Here is a 12,140-nt window from a genome sequence, read left to right on the forward strand (position 1 = left end):
CATTTTCTTTTCCTCCTCTCTCGCGTTTCACATTCCCATTCCTTCCCTCTTCCCGATCTAGAGCAGTGCAGCCGGAAGGTCGCTCGGGGCTGCGCCGACGGCGCGCGCCACCGGAGAACGTCGGGCTGCCCCCACCCCACCTATTCCTCTCTTCATCGGCAGATCTCGGCCGGCGCGTTTGAGCGGCTGCGGGCCGGCGCGCTCGAGCAGCTCGTCCGTACAGTAGTAGCAGCAGGCTACCCCCGTGTCCGATCCGCTGCTCCCTCGCCGTCCGGAGGTGGCTTCCGCCGCCTTCGCCCTCACCTCGTCGGCGGCCTCCGCCGTCTCCGCCTAGTCCAAGGCACGACCTGCCCCTAACCCTCAGTCCCTACCATTTTGCTGCTCTACTGGTCCAGGGTCTGAATGTCTTCTGTGATGGCTTGTTGATGGGCGCATGTGCTTGGAGAGGGAAAGAATCAGGGGAGAAATTAAATGGCTGCCGTGTGGGGATCACGGGGAAGGTGACCGCCTGCTGGCTTTTCTAATTGCTCATACTCGTAGCCTCGTACTGCTTATTTGGATCATGGAGTTGATTTGGCGAATTACTTGGATGTTGTAGCATGAGATGCCCATGGGCCATGGTTATCGTCGTGTATGGTCTGTCAATTGTTAGCCAGCAGTTCCTTAATTAGCAATTCATGAATTGAGACAACTTATAGCTTTTTTGCCGAATTCTAGTCTATGTGATCTGCTATGTTATCAGTTACTGCAGGTTTCTAGGACATTATCTGCCTTCCCATATAAGCATGTAGGTTACTGTTGAGTAAGCAGCAGGATTGTTCTGCTAACCATTGATCTATAAGCATGTCACAGGATCATCAACTTTGAATGGAGGACTACTTGCTTTAATAACTTCTGCAAGAAAAGATATGCTCCATACTATGTTTCTACATGCATATAATATCATAAGTTCACTTATGAACACATCTGTTGGAGCTTAAGTGCTTTCAGAGCATAAGCAAATAATTGTCTTAAGAGTTCTGAATTGAACCGAGAACCTCATTTCATGATAAATAAAATGACGCACCAAGTGCTGTATAGGAATGATTATTATTTTGATTGGTACACACTTTAAATTTCCTATGCTGAAGCTAAGACGCATCACTATTGACAGGCTAGCAAGTTATGATAATTTTCTTCTTCATTGAGGGTGATGTTTTGTATTTTTGTTGCCTTTTATTTAGTGTGCACTCCTGTGTGAAGCTTTGACATCTCTTTGTGCAATGATGTGATTTATGCTTTGAGTTATGATTGCTCTTTTCTTGAACGCAGAACTTTGGCCATGTTATGATGGCCCTTGCAGTGGATGTTTTTCGTTTTGTGGGAGTGCCAGCGGCTCCACCAGACCCAATTCTTGGGGTTTCAGAAGCCTTTTAAAGCAGATAAAAATGACATGAAGCTCAATCTTCGTGTTGTTGCCTATAGAACAGAAGAGTTGTAGCCCTATGTCCTCAATGTAGTCAAGAAGGTGAGCCTAATGAGCATCAGCATTCTGTTAATAATAGAGGTTCCTGTCTTCATGTTCTCTTTTGCTTGCTGTAGGTTGAAAATCTTATGTTGGAGAAAGGAGAAAACAAAGAGGTACGGTGGAAATTCGGAATTCAAGTTGCATGGTCATAAGAATTCATTTCTCCTTAGTTTATTTTTGTTTTATGTATCTGAAACTGAAGGAAAGTTCTGGATTGTGGTGCAGTATCTTCCTATTGAAGGCTTAACAGCATTTACCAAAGCAACTGCAGAGCTACTCCTTGGATCTGACAACCCCGTCATCAAGCATGGACTGGTATGTACTATGCTGCACTTGCTGCCGGTATTGTACCTGTAGTGTTTCATGTAATGCAAATAGTGTTTCACAAGCTGGGCTTGAGTCTACTTGAGCTTTGACTGACAAGTTCTAGCTCTTAATCCACTTATGCTTGTCTCGGGTTGAAATTCATATTAATGACTGAGCCATCACCATCGAAACTTTATTTTCTATGGCTCATTATTGACTAAGTTGGAACACCCTACATTAGTTAACTATAGCTACCTAATGCAAAAGGAGGTAGGGGATAGTTATCAATTCTTTGTAGGCCACTGAACCATTTCATTTATAGCATATCAACAGACCTTTTAGAGAAATGCATTTCAAGTGGAAAAATATTGTTAACAAAAGCTTTGTGGTGTGGCTCTGTATACAGCTACTTAATTCGGCTCTTTTCTTTGTTATTTCAGTTTCTGTAGCAAGTCATCAACAATATGGAGTAGAGGAAGAGGACATGGATCTGGAGTTCTAGACAGTTTATAAATCAAATGTCACAAGTATGTGCTCAACTGACTACCGTTGCTGTCTTGATGCTCGGTTTTACACTTTTATACCAAGTAGTATGTACTGTATAATATTTTTTTCTAAGGAAAGTTATACAAATGGTTTTTTTCCTAAGCAAAGTTATGTATAAAAAGTCTAAAAAGTTTATACAAAATAGATATTGATGAAGTTTTGGTACAAAAGTTATATAGAAAAATATACAAATAAGGTATGCGGTAAAATATTTACATGAAATCATATAAAAAAGTTTAAACCAAAATTTTTCAATAAATTGTTAGGAGAGTTTGCTAGAAAAAGTTCTACGCTTGAATGACCTTCATATTTTTAGTTGAAAAAGTTTTCCTACAAGAAATTTCCAAAAATATTCCAAAGGGATAATTTTTCCATGGAAAAACTTATTCCTCCAGAATTTTGGTTTTTTAGTTGATAAAAGATATTTGCAAATATCTTTTATGTAAGTTTAGTTAAAAGTTATTAACAAAAGTTTGGTTGGTAAGTCATTTTTCAAAGTTCTTCCGGTCAATCATTTTCAACCAGCCATACTCGTTCCTACTGCTTAGGGCTAATCACGTCAACCTGTCATACTCAGCCAAACTGATTAGGGCCAATCATGTCATCCAACCATACTCGGCCCAACCAGTTAGGGTTGTCTGGGTTTTTAGGGTTCGACTCCGTCACCATATGTCTGGATTTTAGTATATATCAAGGTTGACTTGCCATACTTTTTCTAACTGATTAGGGTCAGTCACGTCCACCTGCCATACTCGGTCCAATTGATTAGGGCCAATCACATCAACTTATCATACTTGTCCCAACTAATTAGGGACAGTCACGTCAATCTTCCATACTTGGCCCAACTGATTAGAGACATTCATGTCATCCTGCCATACTCGGCCCAACTGATTAGGGCTAGTCACGTCATCCTGCCATATTCGGCCCAACTGATTAGGGTCCATCATGTCATCCTGCCATACTCAGCCCAACCGGTTAGGGTGATCTGGGTATTAGGGTTCAACTCTGTTACCATATATTTGAAATTTTAGTATATACCAAGATTGATTTGCCATACCAGGCCCAACTGATTAGGGTCAATCACGTCCACCTACCATACTTGGCCCAATTGATTAGGGTCGGTCACGTCATCCTGCCATACTTGAACTAACTGATTAGGGCCATCCATTATTTTTTTTGTCTCTAATTACGTGTAATTTTCCTTGACCTTTTTTCTCTTCATCTTCGCATCAAAACTTTAAGCTTCATATTTTGTCTTATATTATACAAAAATTATACTAAAATAATTTTGGTTCAAAAATTTGCGCAATCAATTTTTTTAAAAAAATTGCACATTATTTTTTGTTTCTTTTTTTCTCTTCGGTATTTGTTTGAGAGATTGTTTTTCAGTCAAAATTTGCTTCTAACATAATTCTAACATATTTTAGCAAAAATTTTCTTTCTAATTTGCTCAAAAATTTTATCATCATTTTTTCTACTAAATTACTTTTTGTTTGATAACATATGTATGTTTAAAAGTGTATCTTCGAAATTACTTTTTCTCATCAAAATTTTTCCTGCAAAAATTTCCCCAAATTTTATAACTTGTTTTTTTCCACCCATATTTTTCTCATTACTTTATTTTTGTAACTATGTACATTTTTAAATCTTATATGACTACAAATTTGTTATCTGAAGTTATATAATGTTTCTACAGTAGTTTTCTACAAAACGTTTTGCACAAAAGTTTGGATATGTCATCAGTTAACTTCTAAAAAAGTTTTTTCAACATAGCATTTTATAGAAAAGTTTTCTGGATAAATCATCTAAAAAGACCACTTGAAATATTTTCAGGAAATGTAGGCTTTTTTATATAAGTTTTCGCAATTAAATTTTTATCTACATAAGTTTTCTGGATGAAATAAAATGCTTTTTGCTACAAATTATTTCAAAACAATTAATTTTTTTCTATAAAAAAGTTTTTCTCATATCCCTCCTGTTGTTCGGCATCAATTGATCCCCCCCCCACCTCTGTTTTGTGTTTTTTTAGGAACAAATCTACAACTATAGGGTTAAAGCAGCAGTGTACATCCTTTTAGACAGTGAAAAAGGTACGCCACCGTAACATCATGTTTTTACATTGTACACTTAGGAAAATAGGAAATAAAAATGATGTAATATCCATCTTTTTTGTAGCTGTTGTTGTACTTTAGTATCATAATCCCCCTAGGATAGAACCCCCCCCCCCCCCCCCCCCCCCCCCCCACCACCCACCCACACAACGTACTGTCTGCAGTCTTTGTATCATGTTCTTATGTTTGCACCACGGGCAAAAATTCATATTTATTTTTATATTCGAAACTTTTTGTACAAGTGTACAGATGTGTGTGGTGCTTTCAGGCCATGTTGCAACACATGATGATGATGATCCTTTCAGGAGATGGTATAAGTAGAACTGAAACTCTACATTGTATAAGTAGTTAGCATCTTAGCTATGTATTTGACAGTATGGAGATGCCCATGCCGAGAGAAACATGCACTGCATGAAGACCTCTTACTTATCCATTGCTAAAAGTAAGCCATCAACTTCACTATTTCTTACCATAATCTTGCCGTAGGTTGTGCACCAGAATTTTGTGGAAATTAGCTGAAACATGGCTTCCAGGAGGTAATGTCAGGATACTTAACTTATACAATGGAAACATATACTATTGTGGTTGTTTGCGTTTGTATGTCTGAAATGCACCCGTAGCATTAGCGCGGGCACTCTACTATGTTGGATAGGATAATAAGGATGTTGATGTTTATGACTGTTTTATGTTTTCCTATGGTCATGATGTATGTCATGAAGTAATTTCTGAATGTGATTCTGTAGCCAAAGTTTGGTCTGGAACCATATGATGGCTTTGTATGCCTGAAATTTATCTATAGCGTTAGCACTTAATTTTTTAAAAAAGGTTTCACATGTTTGGAAGCAGCTAGGAAGCATTGGCAATATTCATGCTGTATATTGGGGAGGTGTATGAGTTGAGATTGATTTCTTCTCTTTTCTTTCGTATATGAAACTATATTTACTTCGATGGATTTTCTTAACAGGAATAAACTTTGGGACATGCTCTGGTCATGCTTTGGAATTACACTTTGCATCCGTAAAGGGATCCTTGTGTTTGCGGTTTTGCCGTCCGATTCAAAAGTAAATGGAACAAAAAGTAAGTTTCAACTCTGGTTAATATTATCTCTTTGTTGCAGGCGTACCTCAAATACCACTAGAGGCCTCAAAAGAAATGCTACAACGGGCGCTGGATTTGCTGCAACAGATGAGTACTCACTCTGTGTGTTGTTATATACATTTAGCTGAAATGTGGCTAAACCAATAGGTGGTTACATTACCTTTTTACGATAGACTGATATTGTCTATCTATAATACACTGATGATTGTAAGTTAGAGATGGTATACTTTCCATAAGTCACTGCATATTTTGAAGACAATAATTAATAATAGCTTTCATTTAGCCCACTTTTCAACCAGTCTATGCAATGATCTACAGGTGGATCAGTCAACTTCAGGACATATGTATCCCACTGTGCTCTCTGCAATGGTCCATAGTTCTACTTATTAGCAAGAGTGATTCCCTGCTGACTAACCGTCTAATATAAACTGATGTTTTGAGATATCTCCAAAGATTACAAATCTTTAAAAACTCATTGGTATTTCTCTATTGTATAAAAATTATGATATAGATTTTATATTATTGCAGCTGAAGGAATTGCACTATGAAATTGATGATTGAAAAGCACGGGCAATCAAGTATTGACTAGATATGCTAATTACTTCACTTCTTGAAAGGATCAAGTTGTTATTTTATTTGATCGAGCAAACCAGCACACACAAGCTGTATCTGAAATTTTTTTGAAAAACAGCACAGAAGGGAGAAGGTACAGTACCCCAGCACACACACACTGTATCTGAAAAAACATTTGTCGGTACCCCAGGACTGGGGTACCCCCTCTTGCTGTGTCCAGGCAAGGATCTTGTAGTTATCCTTAACTACATCCAAACAGCCGGACCCCTGCGGTCCGGAGTCCTGTTCTCCCAGCAGCGGCCCGGACCGTTCCACAGTTGGGAAAGGTCCGGAGACACCACGTGTCCCGGAAGAGGCAGGAACTCGTGCGCAAGCAGCCGGGGCTCCGGACCTCCCACGGCGACCGGACCCCCGCGGGGTCCCGGACCCTCATGGGGTCCCGGACCCCCTGTATAATAATCGGACCCCTCACTAAGGGAAGAGATCGACGCCCCGCGTCGGGGTGGTCCGGAGCCGCCACGTGTCTGCAAGATATGGCCGCTTGGGTTTCCTTAGTAACGTTCACCCACCATTGCATTCATTGCGGTTGGTGGACGTCTGCATTGATATGACAGAAGCTGAGGCGTTTCATTGACCAGGGGACACTATTGATCGCGTATTACCAAGGCAGTGAAGCCGCTGGCGCCGCCCATACCGCATCTGCCAGCCTGCTGTGACAGATGGATACGACGGCTCGGCTTCGCCCATTATGACGCTACATAATAGCCTCAGCAGGCCACGCCGCAAGCTACGCTACTCCAACGGGCGCCTAGCTGACGGGACAAGAAAAGACCCCCCCCTGAGTCAGAAGAGCAGCAGTGTGCATATCGGAGGAAAGATTCGCGACCACTGTAGCCACAGTCACGTTGGGCCCACCTGTCGGGGCACCAACGTTCTATGTATCCGCTCCCCCTTGATCTATAAAAGGGGGGGCGCCGCTAGAAAACCTCAGGCTGGGCAAGAGCCAAGGCCAGCAGAGGATAGGTTCATACACACCACCAAGAACAATACATCTCCCAGTGGACGTAGGGTATTACGCTCCGGCGGCCCGAACCACTCTAAATCATGTGTTCTTGAGTCCCTTTCTCAGCGTAGATCCAGCCCCATCGCCTAGTACTTCCCCGAGTACTCCCTCTCTGGGAATAGGCGGGTGCGTTCCGCCACCCGGCTGTGGGTACCCCTAGAACCCCACAACATTTTGGCGCCGTCCGGGGGGAAGAACAGGCGCTGACTGGATCTTCAGGCTTCTGGGGCCGTGTTCATCCTCTGCAACGACGAACAAGAAGATGAAGGAAGGCAGGGCCACACTCACTCCACCTGTCTTGACACCGGCGCGGCAACGCCCTCGGTGCGGCGGCGCACGACAGCGACGCCTGCTGTGCGTCGCCACTGCGACACCTCGGAGCCGGCGTAGCGGCGCACAGCGGAGGCGCCGCTGGGCGCTGCTGCCCCTACGTCGACTCAAGGTTTTCTCTCAAGCAACGGCCACACCTTCTCTGCGGTGGCATGGTGTCGGCTCAAGGCTTCCTCTCAACATGGAGCCTGGAGCCGACGGCCATCCCGGAGGAAGTGGACCGTGTCGTCCTGCCGTCTCCAGCACCGGAGATCCACCTCAGCGTTGCTCGGTGCTGCTGCAGACAGGACCCCGCCTCCTCGCGCGGGGGCCCCTGGCGCTAGCACCAAGGACAAGCCGGCGAACGACCGCACTTCTCCACGCGTCGCACCGGTCCATCTGCTGCGTAAGGGCTCTGGTTTCCATCGGCAACGGCGACGGCAGGGGGAGGGGGCCTCTTCCATTCAAAGCCAAAGAATTTGTCTCATGCCATGTAAGCATGTGACAGCTCTTAAGGCAAGGAGGGGTCCCCCGAACTCCCGAGGTGATGCTGGATGATGCGGTTCAGGCACGTCCAGGGCGCCTTCACCTCCGAAGAACACGCTGTATAGCATGCAGCCGTAGGTTACTCCTAAGAAAAGACTAAGAGAATTCCTCCTTTGTAATAACGTGGCGCCTACGTGTGTGTCCAGAGCGGTCAAGGTCCGACCTTGTAAACCCGACCTCTGGCCCTATCACACAAACAGGCAAAAAACGGTCCGGAGCGGTGGAGGTCCGACCTCGTAATCCCGACCTCTGATGTATACCGTGACAACCACAATAATAAAGGAGATTTACTTTCTCAGTTTTACCTAGGCTCCACCCTGATTACATTTATTCGCCTTGGTTTAACTATTCTTTCCTCTTGAACGGAGTTTTCCTTGTTGCTAACAATCCAAGTTAAGTTGCTAGCTTATGGTCAGGTGAAGACACCCCTTCTAGCTGGAAGGCAGTCCGGACCCCTGAGGACCTGCTCTGGAGAAGTGGTGCTTGTATCCTGGGGTAGAGAAGCTCTGCGTAGCTTAGCCTGGTAATGTACCCTAAGTTTACTTACTTCACTACCCTGTTACAAGTACTCTAGTATCCAGGACTGCTGTCCTTAGAGGTCCCGGGCTCCCTCCTAGTATAAGGCTTGGTTTCTTTGCACCTTACTATGAGGTCCGGTAACATGCTTCATCAGATTGTCAGCAACGGTCGCTACAAGTCCACTCCGGTGGCCCGCTCCGGCGGAGACCGCTCGCCACGGTCGCTACAAGTCCACTCCGGTGGCCCGCTCCGGCGGAGACCGCTCGCCACGGTCGCTCCAAGTCCACTCCGGTGGCCCGCTCCGGCGGAGACCGCTCGCCACGGTCGCTCCAAGTCCACTCCGGTGGCCCGCTCCGGCGGAGACCGCTCGCCACGGTCGCTCCAAGTCCACTCCGGTGGCCCGCTCCGGCGGAGACCGCTCGCCACGGTCGCTCCAAGTCCACTCCGGTGGCCCGCTCCGGCGGAGACCGCTCGCCACGGTCGCTACAAGTCCACTCCGGTGGCCCGCTCCGGCGGAGACCGCTCGCCACGGTCGACAAAGAGCCGGGTCCGGGAAGTGGTGCTTACTCCCTGAGCGATCCGAAGTCTGTGTAGCCGCTTAGCTTGGTTCCGTACCCTAAGCCTACACCTTCGTCGCCCAATGGAGAGCACTCTAGTACCTGAACCTGGCAACAGGCATACCGGACTCAGGGGTCCGGGATGCCCGCTCTCTCCATGAGCACACCAACGCAATCAACTTGCGTAGGAACACATCACGATGGTGGCCCCACCTGCGGGTTCGTACCTCACCCGAGGTGGGCCCGGGGGCCACTGTCGGTACCCCAGGACTGGGGTACCCCCTCTTGCTGTGTCCAGGCAAGGATCTTGTAGTTATCCTTAACTACATCCAAACAGCCGGACCCCTGCGGTCCAGAGTCCTGTTCTCCCAGCAGCGGCCCGGACCGTTCCACAGTTGGGAAAGGTCCGGAGACACCACGTGTCCCGGAAGAGGCAGGAACTCGTGCGCAAGCAGCCGGGGCTCCGGACCTCCCACGGCGACCGGACCCCCGCGGGGTCCCGGACCCTCATGGGGTCCCGGACCCCCTGTATAATAACCGGACCCCTCACTAAGGGAAGAGATCGACGCCCCGCGTCGGGGTGGTTCGGAGCCGCCACGTGTCTGCAAGATATGGCCGTTTGGGTTTCCTTACTAACGTTCACCCACCATTGCATTCATTGCGGTTGGTGGACGTCTGCATTGATATGACAGAAGCTGAGGCGTTTCATTGACCAGGGGACACTATTGATCGCGTATTACCAAGGCAGTGAAGCCGCTGGCGCCGCCCATACCGCATCTGCCAGCCTGCCGTGACAGATGGATACGACGGCTCGGCTTCGCCCATTATGACGCTACATAATAGCCTCAGCAGGCCACGCCGCAAGCTACGCTACTCCAACGGGCGCCTAGCTGACGGGACAAGAAAAGACCCCCCCCTGAGTCAGAAGAGCAGCAGTGTGCATATCGGAGGAAAGATTCGCGACCACTGTAGCCACAGTCACGTTGGGCCCACCTGTCGGGGCACCAACGTTCTATGTATCCGCTCCCCCCTTGATCTATAAAAGGGGGGGCGCCGCTAGAAAACCTCAGGCTGGGCAAGAGCCAAGGCCAGCAGAGGATAGGTTCATACACACCACCAAGAACAATACATCTCCCAGTGGACGTAGGGTATTACGCTCCGGCGGCCCGAACCACTCTAAATCATGTGTTCTTGAGTCCCTTTCTCAGCGTAGATCTAGCCCCATCGCCTAGTACTTCCCCGAGTACTCCCTCTCTGGGAATAGGCGGGTGCGTTCCGCCACCCGGCTGTGGGTACCCCTAGAACCCCACAACAACATTTGTTTAAGATTTTTTAATGTTGTACAACCTTTTCTCATAACATTATCTAGTAATTCATTTTCCCCAGCATGTGCCTGACACACTTTTTTCTATTTTTTTCTCTCGCAGCCATTGGTAAAAAGGCAAAAACAAGGTCAAGCAGAATTCAAGGAAAACGAATCCTTTTTTATTCCTTTTTTGTTTGGTAAAAAATATCGTACTGTATCGTGAGTTAAAACAAAAAGTTAATCACTACCCCTGTAAAGTTTTGTTCGATAGTTTTTATTTTGTGATAGTAATCTTTTTTTCCCTCTTTTACGTTTAATTGTTAGTTTTACCTTTTTATTATCTATCTTCAAAGTTTTCTGTCTAAAACTTTTCCACCACCTCTTTTTAAGCTCGAAATATTTTTTTACTCAATATATTTTTTACTCAAAATAAAATATTTTTCTAGCACTCATTTTTCTTAAATAATTGTTTTCTCAAAAAAATTCGATATATATGTTTCCATTTACAATTTTTTTTGTTAAAACATTTTCCAACAAAAACTTTTAATAATATGCTTTTTCTAAGCGCTAATGTCAAAAGTTTTTACAAGTAATTAAATTTTCCAATAAATTTATATTATTATTTCCATTTTTTAATATAATATTTTGTTAAAAGTTACTTTTATTTTCACTCTCCCCACCCATATTTTACACCCAATTGTCCCCCATCCGAAAAATAATGGCTTCTGAAAAAGGTTCTCCGTTCACGTTGGTTCCACAACTAATTTTTGTTTTCGCGTGCGCTTAGGATTTGCAGGAAAGCCAAACGTGAAAAGGGAAAGAGAATTAATATGACATCCACACATATGCCGTGAAAAGGGAAAGGGAATTAATCTGGCGGGCGCCCGCAAATTAGAATTGGCCGCCGGGTGGGGTCGAGTCCGTCGGTCCGAGTCAGCCGACGCGGCGCGTGTGTGGTTCGGGGAAGGGGGACGGGGACGGGGACGCCGGATGCGGTGTGTGTGGTTGCGCCGCTGGGTGGATGACGGGTGGGGCCGGGGCTTTGTACCGGCCGATGGGATTAGACGGGTACGTAAGGTTTCCGCCGGACGAGTTTGAGTTTGCTTGGATGTTTGTCAGGCAAAGAAGTGATGATCTGACTCCAGAAGGTTCTCTAAACAGATACAGCCAACGTGTTGATGCTGTTTCACATATATTTTCTCTGTACTTGAAAAAAAAATCGTTTTGGATAAACTTTAGATCAAATATTGAAAATATAAATCACGAATAACATTTAAATTGTTGAGTCTCAAAATACAAAAATCATATGAATATATTTATCTTGAAAAATACTTTCATAAAAACATAAATATATCACTTTTGCGGTAAATATGTTTATAAAAATAAGAAGTCAAAGTTAAGCTTTGGAAATTGTGTCTCTATTCAAAATGATTTTCTTTTTAAGTAAGAGCTGAACATAAATAATGCCAAAACTGAATGTTCAAGGGTAACTTTACAACTAGGTGCATCTTTTAAAGTTTACCGTAGGTGAGACTCAAATATGAGTTCGAATTACGCCCAAAATCCAACTTAAAATGCCAAATGCGAGTTAAAATTCACCTTCCATTATCTTAACTCATTATCTGTACAATAATACGTATCCCAGTTTGTACAGCTCCTCAAAAAGATGGGAAACCGAAAGAAAAAATGAGCTAAAAAA

The 12,140-nt window shown here is 44.9% G+C and overlaps 1 long non-coding RNA gene across 3 annotated transcripts; it reads left to right on the forward strand.

Annotated features, from left to right (window-relative positions):
- Positions 1-15: 15 nt before the first annotated feature.
- On the forward strand, positions 16-10,778 carry LOC120672372. Of its 3 annotated transcripts, XR_005674111.1 has the most exons (8): positions 18-500; positions 1,312-1,507; positions 1,582-1,620; positions 1,733-1,822; positions 2,254-2,340; positions 4,389-4,449; positions 4,846-6,274; positions 10,563-10,778. It is a non-coding gene; the product is annotated as an uncharacterized LOC120672372 (long non-coding RNA). The 3 variants fall into 3 exon arrangements; XR_005674113.1 differs by lacking the exon at positions 10,563-10,778 and having other exon boundaries at positions 16-500; positions 4,720-6,292; XR_005674110.1 differs by lacking the exon at positions 10,563-10,778 and having other exon boundaries at positions 19-500; positions 4,846-6,292.
- Positions 10,779-12,140: the final 1,362 nt, after the last annotated feature.

Source organism: Panicum virgatum, chromosome 5N, assembly GCF_016808335.1.
Source record: "Panicum virgatum strain AP13 chromosome 5N, P.virgatum_v5, whole genome shotgun sequence".
Taxonomy (NCBI): domain Eukaryota; kingdom Viridiplantae; phylum Streptophyta; class Magnoliopsida; order Poales; family Poaceae; genus Panicum; species Panicum virgatum.